The sequence below is a fragment of the Fukomys damarensis genome, unplaced genomic scaffold (genome assembly GCF_012274545.1).
Source record: "Fukomys damarensis isolate Sample0158 unplaced genomic scaffold, DMR_v1.0_HiC HiC_scaffold_17, whole genome shotgun sequence".
NCBI lineage: Eukaryota > Metazoa > Chordata > Mammalia > Rodentia > Bathyergidae > Fukomys > Fukomys damarensis.
This window is the reverse complement of record NW_022900929.1, coordinates 34,957,573-34,973,152: the sequence shown is the minus strand read 5'-3', so window position 1 is coordinate 34,973,152 and position 15,580 is coordinate 34,957,573. Positions and strand designations below refer to the sequence as shown.

Here is a 15,580-nt window from a genome sequence, read left to right as displayed (position 1 = left end):
TTTTTGGTAGAGGGATAATGAGAAATAATTTTGCGGAATAGTGATAGCACATAATCTAAGTAAGGTATCAGGGTTGCAGAATGTCAGTAATGTCTGATATTTCTATTCGGTTTTTTAAATTTGGGGAGGGTATCTCATTTTTTGTAATTTTTCAGGGTTGTAACCTCTCATTGGATCTCTGTTACATTATAGGAAAGTTTATTTTATTAGATTTCTTTTTTTTCTTTTTTTTTTTTGGTACCAGGGATGAACTCGGGTCGCTGCGCTTGCAATGCAGGCGGTGGAACCACTGAGCTAAATCCCCGGCCGTATTTTATTAGATTTCTAAAGTAGTGAGGATTTGCCCTGTGTGGTGCCACATGCCTGTAACCCTAGCACTGGAGAAGTTGCTAGTTCAAGACCAGCCTGAGTGAGACTTTGCCTCAAGAACAAAACAAGATAAAAATAAATGAATACGTTAGGACTGACGAAAACGGTTGCACATTAGTTGGATCTAGTTCAAATGGTAATTAGTATAAGTTATGCTTTTGGAAAATTTTCAAGGAGAAGCACTTCTTTTTTTTGTTTCTTTGTATGTAGTTGAGACTGACCTGGAACTCACTATGTAGCCCAGGCTGGTCTCAAACTCACAGCATCCTACTGCCTCAGCCTCTAGAGTGCTGGGATTACAGGGGTGCACCACCATGCCTGGCAGCACTTCCCTTTTGATTGCTTTTGTCAGTAGTTTTTTCATCTCATCCAGGAGAAGACTTGAGCCAGAGGAAAGAAAGGTAATATTTTTCTGTGTTTTGCAGAGAAGAATGTGTGTATATCAAAGAGTTTTAGAGGAAGCCTATAAACTACCAGAAATCTTACATACAATTTATGAAGAGAATCCATACTATTATGAGATTCCCAGAGAATAATGTTTCATACAAGCTTCAGAAATACTTCAAGAATTTTGTTTTGTTTTCTGAGACAGGATCTTTATATAGTTCAGGCTGGCCTTGAACTCCCTATGTAGCACAGGATAGCCTTGAATTCATGTCAATCCTCCTGCATCAGCCTCTAGGATTACCAGAATACATCACCATGGCCTGCTTGTTTCAAGAATTTTCGGCATCTTTTAAAAATTAGTATATGGGCAGGTAGAGAGTAACTTACGTCTGATTATATTCTTCTGAATAGTTTGTAATTTTACCATACTTACACATCTAGGATCAGTGATTACTAGAACCTTACTTTACTGTTGTTTTTTTCTTCAGGATCCTTTTACACATAGAAAGAAGACTTTCCTGACCTTTAGGTGCTCAAAATAATTCTGAACTCAGGATTTGGCAAGTAAGTAATAGTGGGCTAATCATTGTAAATAAGGTTTGAAAATAGCTAGACAGAAGTGGAATAGAAGATGAACATTAAACATAGGTGTAAATTTTGATACGTATATAGTTCTTTTTAGGGAGACAAAATAAAAGGGCTGGATGTGGTAGTTTGTGTGTGTGTGTGTGTGTGTGTGTGTGTGTGTGTGTGTATTATGGTGGTATATATAGTACTCTGGGAGGCTGAGGCAGGAGGATGGCAAGTTGAAGCCCAGCTGGAGAGTTTAGCAACTAAGTGAGACCCTGTCCTTAAAAATAAGAAATGGAAAAAAGGGGAGCTGGGATGTAGCTCAGTTTGAAGACCCTAAGTTTAATCTCCAGTATTGCAAAAATGAATGAATGGGGAAGTAGCTCAGGGCAAAGGCTCTGCGTTCAAGCCCCAGACAGTAAAAAACAAAAAAGGAAGGAAAGGAAGGGAGAGGAAGAAAGAAAAGAAACAGACCTTATCTGGGACATGTTTAAAGCTCTGATTTAACTCCTCGGCTCTGCTGGGGGAAAAAAATGAAGACCCTTGTGAGACTTCATACCTCCTGAAGCCGGCTGTGGCAAGAACAATAGTTCTCATGGTGCTAGAGGTCAGACATCTAAACTTGATAGCAGGGGCATCCTCTGGGAGGCTTTCTGTTTTTTTAAAATAAATAAATAGATTTGTTTTTTTTTGAGATAAGGTCTAGCTATGTAATTCAGGCTGGCCTTGTACTCACTATGTAGCCGAGACTGGCCTCAAATTCACAGTGATACTCCTGCCTAAGTCTCCTCAGTGCTGGAATTACAGGTGTGCCCCTGGCTCCAGACCTTTTTAGCTTCTGGAAGTTTCTTAGCCTGTGGCAGCATAAACTTCATTCTTCACACCAATTTTCTTCCTTTGTGTTTGTGTGTGTGTGTGTGTGTGTGTCCGTGTGTCCGTCCTAATCTACCCCTCTCTGGTACTGAAGATCAAATCCAGGGGCAATCTAGCCCTCAGCTGTATCCCAATTCTTTATTTGAGACAGGATCTCACCAAATTTCCCAGGCTGGACTTGAAATTTTGTTTTGTTTTTTGAGATAGGGTCTTGCTGTATAGTTCTGGCTGGCTTTGAACTCACTATATAATATAGGCTGGCTTTGAGCTTCCATTAATCTCCTGCCTCAGCCTCCTCAGGGCTAGGATCACAGGCGTGCGCTACCATACCCAGCTACATTTGAATCTGATCCCCCTGCCTCATATTCCTAAGTAGCTGAGGTTACAGGGCTGTGCTTCCCACTACCCCTTTTTATGAGAACACCAATCATAATGGATCAGGGGCCCACCCTGCTCCAGTATGACCTCATTTTAATTTAAATTTAATTTTCACATCTTAATGACCCTAAATAAGACTTAATGACTCCAAATAAGGTCACTTTCTGAGGTACTAGATGTTAGGATTTAAACATACAAATTTTGCTCCAAACTGTAACACCTATTTGGGTACAAACATTGATTGTATTATGTGAAAACCATTCAGTGTGCATTTAATATAAGGATTAAAACCTTGTATACACCTTATGTGAGGTATATCGAGTAGCAAGAATCATAGAGACAGAAATTAGAATGGTGGTTGCCAAGGCCTATGGGGGAGAGGGGTGGGAAATTATTGTTGAGTTGACGCAGAGTTTCACTTTGAGAAGCCAGAATGAGTTCTGGAGATGGGTGGTGGTAGTGGTGGCACAACAATATTAATATACTCAGTACTACTAAGCTGTATGTATAAAAAGTGTTTAAAATTTTATATACATTTTATTACAGTTTAAAAAAACATGTACAGGAGAGAAGAGTATATTTGGGAACTGGGAGTTGAGACAGGATTTTGCTCTGTAGTTCAGGCTGGTCTTGAACTCATTGTAGCATAGGCTAGCCTTGAACTTGCAGAGATTCTCCTTTAGCCTCTGGAGTCCTGGGATTACAGGCGTGCACCACCATGCCTGCTTTTAAGAGAATGTGTTTTAATAGTGTAAAAGGAATAAAAACTGATAGGGCATGACTGCACATGTTTGTAGTCCCAGCACTTGGCAGGATTGCCACGAGTTCAAGGCCAGCCTGGGCTACATAGTAAGTTCAAAGCCAGCCTGAACTACATAGTGAAAGCCTGTCTCAAAACAAACAAAACCGAGATTGGGCAAAATGTCCTTTTGGTGATAGTCTTTTATCTTATGCCTTTGGAGGAGAGACTTTATCACTTGATCTTAGAAATTTGAAGGCCAGGGATTTAGCTCAATGGCACCGCACCTGCCTTGTAAGCGCAGGGTCCTGAGTTCAATCCCTCCAAAAAAGAAAGAAACTTGAAAGTATAGCACAATATTGATTGCAATCAAAGTGTTCATTGTTAGAGAACAGGTCTCAGTAAATTGTGGTACTTCTGCATTTATAAGATAGCTTTAATTGTGATATGGAATGATCTCTAAAACATACTAGGGAAAAGCAAATTGCAGAATACTATTTAATGGCCTTACCTTTGTGGAGGAAAATACTTATATAGGAAAATATATCTAAAAGGATATACAAGAACCACTACTGATTTTACCTTTTTTTTGTTTTGCTTTGTTTTTTTGGTACCTGGGATCAAACTTGGGACCTTGTGCTTGCAAGGCAGGTGGCGGAACCACTGAGCTAAATCCCCGGCCCTATTTTACCTTTTTTTTTCCTTGGTAATACTGGAGATTGATCCCAGGCTTCATGCATGTTAGGTAACTGGTGCTCTGTCATGTACCAAGCTCCTTTTTATTTTATTTTGAGACAGGGTCCTAATAAATTGCCTGGACTGTCCTTGAACTTTCAATCCTCCTGCCTCAGCCTCCTGAGTAGCTGGGATTATAGGGATGTGTCACCACACCCAGCTTCATGTGTGGTATTATCCAAATAAATTTCTTCTCATTTGATAAATGAGAAGTTTTTGCTCAGGCAGTGACCTTACATTAGTACAGTCTATCCATTTCTGGGGTAGAAACTGTTCAACTGTCCTAGCAGGGTTTTTTTTTGTTTTTTGTTTTTTTGGTAGTAGTACTGGGGACTGATTCTAGTGTCTTCTCTATCCTTTTTTTTTTTTTTTTTTTTTTTTTTTTTTTTTTATTTTTTTTTTTTTTGAGACAGGATCTTACTGAGTTGCTACATTGCCCAGATTGGGCTAGAACTTGTGATCATCCTCTCTCAGCCTTTCTAAGTGGAAGGACTACCTTGACCAGCTGACCCATTGTTTAATTTGCATTGGGTCATTCTAAACTTCAAGAATTTAAGGTCTTCCTCCCAGAGACAAAGGTCAGCCAAATTATTCTTTTTTCAACATAGAGTAACCCTGATTCATTCTTGGAGAGGACTAATAAAAGGTCAGGAAAACCAGAGGGAGCAGTGCTCAGGGAACTATCTTGGAGGCTAACACTTGAACTCCTTGTCTCACAGGGTGAGTAGCCTAAATGCTACATTACATTAGAAATTTCTGCTTCTCTTGCTGTCGTCCTAAGAAATCAGATTGTCTAGAACAGAATTGATTCATATAACCAGCAGCACCAAGTTGGTGACTTCAGAGTCTAAAAAGTCCCTACTGAGAAGGGTAGGGGATGATTTAGCTCAGTGGTGCCGCACCTGGCAAGCATAAGGTCCTGAATTCAATCTCTGGTACTGGAAAAAAAAAGTCCATACTGAGGCACCAATTTTATAGGGAATGTATTTGTAGGTTCTTTTGTTTTTTTTTTTTGGTACCGGGCTTCAAACTCAGGGATCAAACTTGGTTGCGTCCTTGCCATTATAAGCAGGTGGCAGAAACATTGAGCTAAAGCCCTGGCCCTGGTTTTTGTTTTTTGTTTTTGTTTTTGTTTTTTGGTACTAGAGATTGAACTTGGGTCCTTGTGCTTGCAAGGCAGGCAGTGGAACCACTGAACTAAATCCCTGGCCCTGTATTTGTAGGTTTTGTGCAACAGAATCTGTAGTTCTAGTTTCCTCACCTATACCTAGAACTTGTGTCTGTTTCAATTTTATTTTTCACTCATGTTAGCTAGATGTATTCACTTTTTTTTTTTTTTTTTTTTTTTTTTTTTGTAGGGTTATGTAGTTGAGACTGACCTGGAACTCACTATGTAGCCCAGGCTGGTCTCGAACTCACAGCATCCTCCTGCCTCAGCCTCCCGAGTGCTGGGATTAGAGGAGTGCACCACCATGCCTGGCTATTCCCTTATTAATTTATTTCTTTTACTGGGGATTGATTGAATCTACGCTCATACTACCCTGTGCATGACTGATTTCGTCTGATACTGGGGACTGAACCCATGACCTAGCATATGCTAGGTGAACACACTATTACTGGGCTATGTTCCCAGCCCGTTTTTCAATTTTTTGTGATAGATTTTCACAAATTTTCCAATTTTCTCTTGCTCAATTGCTGAGGCTAGCCTCAAACTTTTAGTCTTCCTACTTTAGCATCCCTAGTATCTAGGATTCACAGCTCTGTGCTTTTTTTTTTTTTTTTTTTTTTGTACCAGGGATCAAACTTGGATCCTTGTGCTTGCTAAATCCTGGCTCTAGATGGGGTCTTTTGTTTTCTTTTATTATTATTATTATTTTTGGTTTTGTTTTGGGTTTTTTAATTTTTTGAGATGTAATTCCAGGCTGGCTTTGAACTTACTCTGTGGCTCCGTCTGGCCTTGAACTCTCTGCAATTCTATCTCAGGTTCCTGAGTGCTGGGATTACATGTGTGGCTGTTTATTTATTTGCTTATTTATTTATAAACAATGTCTCTGTGTTGCCCAGGTTGGTCTCAAGCTCCTGGCAAAAGTAAACTTTCACTTTCTGCCATAGCTGGGACTGGAGTTGTGATACCTTGCCTGGCAGGTAAATGTATTTGGAATTGAATTGTGAATAGTCTAATGACTGGTATAAATTTTGAATTAGCCTGAGGAAGCATCGGCAACTAAATAGTCCTTAAGTTCTTCTTTTTTTTTCTTTTTCTTATACAAGAGATTGAAGCAAGGGTCTCTTGCATGCTGAACAAGTACTCTGCCACTGAACTATATCCCCAGCCCTTTCTCAAGACCAGGTTTTTCAAAGTTGCCCATTCTGGCCTCCAACTTTGTCTGGTTTTGGGTTCTTTTGAAACAGAGTCTCATTATGCAGTTCAGGCTGACCTTGAACTCACTGTGTAGCCCAGGCTGGATCTGAACTTCTGAGTGCTGGGTTTACAAATGTGCACCATCACACTTGGGTTGGTCTCTTGTGATCTTTCTGTCTCATTCTCCAGAGTAGCTGGAATTACAGGCAAATGGCAGTGTGCCTACTAAATTAATTGATGGATGGGTTAACTGTGGTTCTAAGAATTGAAACCAGGACCTTTGCATTTAGCCATATCCCCAACCCTCAGCATTTTTGACACAAGGTCTTGTTAAATTGACCAGGCTGGGCTGGAACTTGTGATCTTTCTGCCTTAGCCTCCCATGCCTAGCCTAGCTAAGGGTTTTTTTTGTTTGTTTGTTTTTTGTTTTTTTTGGCTTTTTGAGACAGTGTCTCACTATGTAGGTGAGACTGACCTGGAACTCATTATGTAGCCCAGGCTTGTTTCGAACTCACAGCAATCCTCCTGCCTCAGCCTTCCTAGTGCTGGGATTACAGGTGTGTGCCACCAGCCTGGCTAAGGTTTTTTTTTTTGTTTGTTTGTTTATTGTACTAGAGATCAAACTCAGGACCTTGCACTTTCAAGGCAGGTGTGATGCACTGAGCTAAATATCCGGCCTAAGGTTTTTTAATGTGTGTGACAGACTTAAAAACTGTGGGATAGGAAGACTAGCCAATTGCCTTGGCTATTGTCATAAAATCATTTAAATGTCTGACACACAATTCTGATTCACTTATTAATGTCATACATTATTAAATGGTAAATAAAATTTTACCAAATAAAATTTATCGTTTTGTTTTTAAGTGTGTAATTCATTGGTGTTAAGTATATCCTACATTATTAGACAGCTATTATCACTATGTATTTCTATAGTTTTTCCATCATCTGACTCATTATTCATAGTTTTCAATTTCCTTTTCCCTCAGCCCCAGCTGACCTCTATTCTACTTTTTGTCTCTATGAATTTGCTTATTCACCATTATTTCATGTAAGTGGAAATCACGCAATATTTACCTTTTTTTGTTTGTTTTTTTCCTTTTGAGATAGGGTCTCCCTGTAGTTCAGGCTGGCCTTAAATTCACTATGTAGCCCAGGCTGGCCTCAAATTCCTGTCAGTCTGCCGCCTCACCCTCCCAAATTCTGGGACTGCAGGTGTGTGTCACCATGCCACCTAGAATATTTTTATTTCTATAAAATCTTGGCATTACATTTACATAAGAGGCAATTGATATATCTTTTGGTCTATTTTTTGTACCAGGGGTTGAACTCGGGCCCTTGGTCTTTCAAGGCAGGCAGCGAATCCGCTGAGCTAAATCCCCGGCCCTTGACATATCTTTTGATTTGTTTTTTTGAGACAGCGTCATATTGTGTAGTTCAAGCTCACCTTGAACTCACTATGTAACCCATGCTGGCTTTCACCTTGCTATCTGCCTACTTAAGCCTCTCAATTCATCTCCCTCAGCATCCCCAGTACTGGGATTACAGGCTTGTGCCACCAGCCCCAACAATATACTTTTTGTATAATTCAGGTTTTTATGTACATAGCTTTTTTTTTTAATCAGTCTTATATATTTTTTCAGGCTATTTTTTCTTTTTCTGGTTTTTGCTTTTTGAGTACTTGGGATTAAACCCAGGGCCTTGAGCTACATCTCTGATTCTTTTTCTTTTTTTTTTTTTTTTTTTTAAGCATCTTGCTAAGTTGACCAGGCCGGGCTCAAACTTGTGATCCTCTTGCCTCAGTCTCCCAAAGTGCTGGGATTATAGGCATTTACCACCATGCCTACTTTGTATTACTGCTTTCCTTAAAACAATAGTGAATTTGGTATTATGGTTAGACAGGTTCTTTTAGACAGTGTATAATCCAAACTATTGTTTTCTTTATGTGTTTTAAATATTTGTTAAAGTAAGCTCGTGCAGAAGTACCTGATCTAATCTCCCTGTTTTTATTTTTATTTTTAGGTATTTCTGTGTTGTCTTCTAGAGCCGTAGTTCTTAGAATTATCCTCGTTTCCCTGTTTTGAATTATAGATATCTTTCTACACATTACCTCCATGATTTGGAATGAAAAAGATGGCTTTCTTCTGTTCCACCTCTCAGCTTCAACACAGAGATGCCCTTAGGATGAAGTTATCCTGTGACTTCTCCAGGGAAAAAAACCCAAATGATGTGGGCCTTCTGCTGTGGTTTGCTTAATTATAAAGAAATTATTTTGCAAGCTGAGGCATATATGTTTAGTTTTAAACAGGTGCTTAGGTCATGATATTTGTGAATTCTTTCACTTTTGTTCCAAACAAGAAGAGAACATAAACAACAAAAATGGACGACTTCAGGGGTTCTTAAAAATGTCTTCCAGTTTCAGCTACTACGTGAGAAGCACATTAAGACCACAGCAGTAACTTCTAAATAGTTGTTCTGATTTGAAATGAAAGAGTTGTTAAAATGTTACCTGTATCAGAATCTTGGCCCATCCTGATACAGGTTTATTGGAGAACAAAGGTCCACTTTTGCAGTTAAAACTTTTGATATTATAAAGAAGCATAAAGACATTAAGGTTGATTTCATATGTGAATAAACCATGAGCTTCTGTAGAAATACCTTTTTACACATGTAAACCCACATTTTTGGATAATAGAACTTTTTTTCTCCTAGAGAATGAAGACGTTGACTTCTTTTTTAGAAGTTTTGGAAATTTCATTTTTTAAAAAAAGTTTTTTTCATTTTTCTTTTGGTACCAGGGATCAAACTCAGGTCCTTGTGCTTGCGAGACAGGCAGCGGCACCACTGAGCTAAATCCCCTGCCCTCATTTTTCTAAGGAAAAGACCAGCTTGCACAGCAGCTAATCCTGTGAATGCCATGTTCTCACTGAGTTGAAAGAATGATAAAAGAACACATTTTGAGTCCGCTGATGGAACCCTACTCCTCTAATTTGAGTAGATACTGGATTACAAATTTCTTCATCCCTTTGTGGAGTCATATATAGCACATGACTTTGTTTTCCTTATGGTGAAGGCCAGAAGAAAAGTGCTGCAAGTGGGTGGTTCACCTTAGAAGACATGATGGGCTCTGTTATACAACTGCCCTCAACTCTGGACATGGAGCTGTGTTTAAAATGAAAAAAGTTTCTGTATATCTTCCTAAGCAAAAGAAGCAGATGTCTTATATTGTACCATCTTGAGTTTTGATATTTTACATTATATAGCTCTTTTTTTATCAACTAACTTTTCCTTTGACCCAGGAAGGGCACTTAAGGTTTGATCTATTTTTTAAGCAATAGGAATAATGTTAGGCTGAAAAGGATAAGACTCAGGTAAACATCTCTACTCACTACTAACCTAATCAGAGAGTGAGCCTCTGAAGTAACATTCCCAATTCTGTGATTGGTCATTATAGATTTAAAATAAATTTAGGATCTGAAAAGAACTTCAAGAAAAATAGTTCCAGGGCCGGGGATTTAGCTCAGCAGCACAGTGCCTGCCTGGCAAGCATGAAGACCTGAGTTCGATCTCTGGTACCACCACCACCCAAAACAGAAGCAAAATAGTTCCAAAAAGAAATATTGGTCTACTTTATTTTCCCTTCACAACTCTACAATGAACACACTAGCACCCTGTCCCTTCAGAGGACTATTGTGAGAGACGTCAGGTTTTTACATAAAGAAGAATGAAACCTTTTTTATTCTTTGTGAGTAGAGAAAAAATTTTGAATTTGTTAGATCATTTCTGTTTTCTAGAATGGTTGCCCAGGGTTATAGGTGCTGTGATACAGGGAATTTTAAGTAGATTTATCAGAATTTTAGATTAGTCAACCCATATGAGTGGGACGAAAAAACCTTTATAAAACATAGTACAGTTAAAATATAACTTTTAATTGAGGGCATTTAATGGTAAAATGTAATAATACTGGCTAAATGTAACTTAAATTTTTCTCTTAGGTAACCCTCTAACCACTTACTGATACTTTCCATTAGTATTTAAAAACTGTAAGGAGACAGAATTGGGGCTGGGGATATAGCTCAGTGGTTCCACCACCTATCTCACAAGCGCAAGGACCTGAGTTCGCTCCTTGGTACCAAAAAAAAAGAAGAAAGAGAATGGAGCTGTGGGTGGTGGCACATGCCTGTAATCCCAGCTCTTAAGGCAGGAGGATCACAAGTTCCAGGCCAGCTTGGGCCACTTAATGAGACCGTGTCTCAAAATAACATTTAGAAAAGGGGAGCCAGGGATTTAGCTCAGTGGTTCTGCTGCGTGCTTCACGAGGGCAAGGTCCTGAGTTCGATCCCCAGTACCAAAAGAAAAATTCAGAAAAGGAGACTGGAGGACCGGGATGTAGCTCAGTGGCACCACTCCTGCCTCACAAGCGCAAGGTCCTGAGTTTGATTCCTGGTACCAAAAAGGTGTGTGTGGTGGGGGGACCTGGGGATCCAGGGATGCAGCTTAGTGATAAGAGGATGTGCCTACCTAGCACATGCAGGTCCTGGGTTTGATCCTCAGTACTGGGAAAAAAAGAAAAAGGGAATCTCCCATACATGGGTCCCAGTGATAGGTTGAAAATGTATCATGGAGAAGTTGAACCTTCCAATTTTCTGTTATTCATCATCTTCATGACCTTTTGGTAATTTTGGGTCAGTGTCACTGTCGATGTAAATGCTACTGAAACCAGATTTGACCTGCTTATTTGAAGAGCTGTCAGACCCACCTCCAAATGCTTTATATTTGTCAGCCTACATCAGGGAACCAGTATGTAGTGCTCTCTTTCAGTGACAGTGTTCCCACATCATCTCGGGTGGACTGTAGGTGGTATTTGACACATGGATACATTCTAGTTATAGTTGCCCTGTATTTACTTATTTTGCATTTTTTCTGGTCTATTTTGGTCCCCATATTAATAGCAAAAACTATAATTTTTGAACTATGCCTCCATCTGTAGCTGTGCCTCCTTTCTTTTCTTTGCTTATTTATGTTATCTGGCAGTTTTTCCTTTGGAAATTTTAAATAAAAATGGGATATGTGCAATAGAAATATATATATATATATATATGTATATTTTAATACTTGTGGACAATTGTTACAAGTTGTTTAAGAACAACAAAATCACCAATGTCTTCCATTTTGAGATGTGTATAGTTTTGTAAGCATTAGTGCTTGGTAGCATATTGTAATGCCATGTTAGGGGTTAGTGCATGAGCCTAGAAATAATTTCAATAATTCAGGATGAATTATTGATAATAACCAATAGTGTAAAATGAGTGGAAAATCTAGATTTCCTTTTTCATAAATATTTGAATCTGATATTCTTCCTGGGGAAAGGACATTAAGGCCAAAAAACCCAGAAAGTTTGGTTCACAATCTGCAACTTTGAGGACATAAAAGCTTTCCACAAGGTAGGTAGAAATAGCTACCTTTGTGTCTCATGAAACCTCAAATTAAAATGTTATTTCATAATTCTACATTGTTATCTTGGTTTGAGGTCACCATGTTCTTATAAATCTTCACGTTGTATTACTTGGGTTCATTTTTCCTACTCCTTTTGCATTCAGAAATTATTTTATATTTTGCATGATTTACTGAGATGCTGTTAATTACTTCAGTGAGTGCTTCTCTAATCTCTAGGCCATTTACATTTCCTGTCTACAGTACATGGGTTAGTGGAAGAACACTGGCAGTAGTTTGAAGAATCCTAGATATTTCCAAATCTGCTCAGTTATGTATTGATGGGATTCCAGACCATTTATGAAAATTGGAAATGTAGCTAACTGAAGCCTTCCTCAGTTACTATAAGTGGCTTCTTTCCCTTGGTTATAGTAAGTCTTTCACAGTTTTCACTTTTTTCTACTTACTTTACAGAAATAAAATAGTTTTGTTCTGAAACAAAAGATGTTTTTCTGTAAAAAGGAATTCTACCTCTAAAAGCTGCCTTGAGAACTTGGAAGTGGCAGTTTTCTGGAGTGCTTCTTAGAAGTCAGTATTGAGAGCCCAGGATTGACACATACTACACTGGTATGATAGGAAATGTAAACTGTTTTCATGTGGTGTGTCATGCACAAGCAAACAGAATGAGTAGATTCTGGTAGCAGATCTCTAGGGACCCAGGTTTAGGTTCTCATAGTGTGCTTACAATAGTTTTATTCTTGCCTCAAGTAGCTAGTGCCTGGGATCATCCATTTCTGGAAAACATTTTTTAAAACTCTTTTGAAAGAGTAATGAATGCAAAATAACACAGTATATAGGAAAGCATATTTCCTGTTGCAAAAAAAAAAAAGCCATAAAACAAACTAATAATTTCAAGAGATAGATTTTAGTAGCAATAACAATTTTGCATGTATAGTGAATTGTATTTGCAAACTTGTACAGTAGGATAAGTGATTACTAATTTAGTTGGTGGGGCTCTACGATCAACAGCTACACAAAAAAATGTTCTAGGTAAAGAGCACATAAAAGGTACATTCTTTTAAAACAGTACAAATGTATATGAATATGTCTGTGTAAGAAATACCAACTTTTGTATATTTTAAAGTTTAAAATATTTCTTTTGCAAAGTAAAGGTTTAGAGCTGTTGAAATGAAGTCTTTAGTGCTTAGTCTAGAAACAAATATACTCCTATAGCCTCAGAAGCCAACATGTGGAGGTTTTAAGTTGTTCTGGTTGGCAGCAGGCTTTTACTATATAAAACGGCATTTTTTTTTTCTGCATTGTTACCTATCTCTTTTGGCTTGCTGGATATATTTTTAAAAAGGAAGAGTGTTGTGTGTGTGATTAGGGTTAAAAAAAATTCCAAGAATTTGGATAGCTAGCATTTCCTCCTGCTTATGATGAAAGAATTTAGGTTTTATAGGTAAGAAACTGTTGCTGGGTGTCGTGGTGCATGCCTAGAGTCCCAGCACTTTGGAGGTTGAGGCAAAAGGATTGCCACAAGTTCTAGGGAAGCCTGGGGTACATGGAAAGACCCTGTCTCAAAAGAAGTAACGGGGAGGGGGAAAGGAAAGATAAGCAGCTAAAGGATTGAGGGAAATAGCCAGACTATACTAGTTTTTTGTTCTTTAAACCTTGTCTAATATAGATACAATGAAGCCTATGGCCTATGACTGCTTGTTTTATAAGAACTTGGCAGGCTACTTTCTTGATCTGAGGAATCATATGCCCTACCTGAGAATATAACGGTAGAACTGGCTAACTTACTCCCTTTCACCTCATGTCCATCTTGGCCATTTAGCACTTTGAAGATCCCTTGAAAAGACTAAATTTTTTCCTTGTTTTTCCAGGAAGGAAAAGAAACTAAAGTGGTATAGATCTATGAATCTCTTGAATATTTAGTTATTACTGTATATGGCAGCTTCAATGGACAAGGAAAAGGGTACATTAAATTGATTATAGCTCTTTAATATCCTTTTTTGTTAGTGTTAGACACAGAATAACCAAGCAATAAATATTCAGACATTGCATGATCATGAAGACATGGCTACTCATTACAGTGATGTTCACTTACTTCAGACAATTAAAAGATTACCCTTAAAAACCATATTAATAGTTCTAAAATGCTAAACTATGCTACAAATGTCAGTAGTCTTAACATACATGGTTACTTTTCAAAGTTCTTGTGGTCTGTTGTTTACTCTTTGTACTTGTGATATGCAAACTATGGAGAGACCCTTGGCCCCGAGTTTACATTCTCATGGTACTGTTGGTGCCAGCAAGCTGCTTCTAGTTTATTCATAACATTGCTTGGCTGTTAATTACATCATTTTGGAAGGATCCCTTAGCTGTTGGTTTCAAAGCAGAGGGCTATGCTAAACTTCAGGGCATGGATGCTTGAGTGTACACTGTACTAGCTCTGCTTATCAACTCCTTTCCCCACGGAGCTGTGCAGGGGTTGCTTAGTGTGAGTCAGAGGAGGAACCATTCTGCCTAAGAACGTCATCACCGTTCCCATCACCCATGCTCTTAGATAGCTGTTAATAAATGGCTCAGAAAACTTACTGTTCCACAATTCGTCCTTTGCCTCTCAATTCTTTCTTTACCCAAGGTTTTTACATCATTTACCTAAAAGGGCCAGGATTTGAATACAAGCCTTTATTATTGAATAGTGGTCCTACTTTTACCCTTTTGTGTGACTTGTGCCTCTTCTTAAACAGCATTGTGATAGATGTAAAGCACCTGCCTGCATTTCTAAGCAATTATTAACTCAAACTTCCAGTTGAAAATCTGCATGTGTTTTTATTTTCCGTAATTCCTCAGAATCAAGGGGTTTACTCTGCATGTTTATTAAAACGGTCCAGCTGAAAGTTAAGCAATAGTGGCAGGTCATATAAACTTGGTGGTAGTATACTAATACTCTATTGCATGATTGCAAATTTCTAGTGTTACTAGTAATTTTATATATGCATTTATTAATGAAGCAATATAAACTAATAGCTTGAATGTATTTTTCATTTTCTAATTAAAGATTATCTTCCTTTGCAAATGGGAAGTAAATAAACAGGGGCAATCACAAGACATTCAAACTGTAAGGAATAAATGGGCATAAGAGTGCTCAGTCTAATCTCCTTCTTAGTTCCTTTAGTCCCCAAGCATGTTTGAAAACAAAAGACAGTATGCATGTTGAATAAATAAATAAGCTGCAATGGCTACAATAATCAAAAAGGTGCAGAGTTTCAGAGTGGGAAAGAATGAAATACCAATATACAGTATGTAAAATGCCTAGATAAAGGGTTTGTCTGATAAGGTTTATATGGATTGTTTGAAGTCTCTTAAAACTAGTATCTTGAGCCCAGTATGATGGCATACACCTATGGCCCCAGCTACTCCCACAGAGGCTGGGGCAGGAGGATTGCTTGAGCCCCCGATATAGGGGGCCAACATAGGTAACATAGCAAGACCCTGTCAGAAAAAAACAAGCTATTGGAAGTGGATAGGGTTATGTACACATATTTCAGATGTTTTAGGATTTTAAATAATTAGGTAACTAACTGTTCTGATGGTCCTAGTATTGATCAACTAGAAAGGACCCCAGCAGCAAGAGACTCCATTTTATAGGAAGAGTTGAGAGTACTTATACATGTATGGTTTCTCTTTATTGATTTAAAGCTTTTTTTTTTTTTTTTTTTTTTTGT

The 15,580-nt window shown here is 38.3% G+C and overlaps 1 protein-coding gene across 1 annotated transcript in view; it reads left to right on the top strand.

Moving 5' to 3' along the window:
• Nusap1 (nucleolar and spindle associated protein 1) overlaps positions 1-15,580 on the top strand; it is a 61,939-nt gene that overhangs the window by 3,468 nt on the left and 42,891 nt on the right. Inside the window, exon 2 of the mRNA XM_010624722.3 lies at positions 1,245-1,320. The gene's annotated coding sequence lies outside the window, so the exon portion shown is untranslated. The remainder of the gene's footprint in view (positions 1-1,244; positions 1,321-15,580) is intronic.